At 66.7% G+C, this 583-nt stretch overlaps 1 protein-coding gene across 1 annotated transcript in view; it reads right to left on the reverse strand.

The window, feature by feature from the left end:
- The window catches only part of MYMK (myomaker, myoblast fusion factor), a 10,365-nt gene that overhangs the window by 1,621 nt on the left and 8,161 nt on the right, over positions 1 to 583 (reverse strand). The window lies entirely within an intron of this gene.

The following is a 583-nucleotide window of genomic DNA, read 5'->3' on the forward strand; positions in this document are numbered from 1 at the left end:
GGCTGTGGGCCCGCCGGCCCCCGCTCGGGGGTCCCCGCGCCCAGGCCCCCTTCCCACGCTGGCCGTTAGCCCAGGGGGGAGCCGCCCGAAGGGCTGTTCTCACGCCGGGCCCGTGGGGCGGCTCCAGGGTGAACGGTGGCGTGGCTCCGGGCCCAGCTCTGCACCCCCCTGCTCAGGGCCCCGGCCCCGCCGCGGCCCCTGCGCCTCAGGCTCCCGTCTGTGGGGTGGAAGGGTCATCCTTGAATGCAGACTTGTTCTACGAATTGGCTGAAGCGATGATTACGCGGCTTCTGGCACACAGGAAGGTCAAGGTGTTGAGGAACTTCCTGTGCGCTGCCGNTGCCTCAGTGGGTCTGCTCAGAGCCAGAGGGCACAGGACAGAAGTGGTGACACCAGTGTCCAGGAGAAGACAGGTGGGGTGAGGGGGACAAGGGCCACCCGTTTGCGGCTGGGTGAGGAGGGAAGGGCGTGGGGCGTGGGAGTACTATGATTTGTACTCCATAGAAACCTAATACCTGGGGTCTTCAGCAGCCCTCAGCAGGTGCTCCCCAAACCCCTGGGACCTCTCGGGCTCTAAGGAGAG

This window comes from Crocuta crocuta, unplaced genomic scaffold, assembly GCF_008692635.1.
Source record: "Crocuta crocuta isolate KB4526 unplaced genomic scaffold, BGI_CrCroc_1.0 scaffold458, whole genome shotgun sequence".
In the NCBI taxonomy this organism is placed as follows: Eukaryota; Metazoa; Chordata; class Mammalia; order Carnivora; family Hyaenidae; genus Crocuta; species Crocuta crocuta.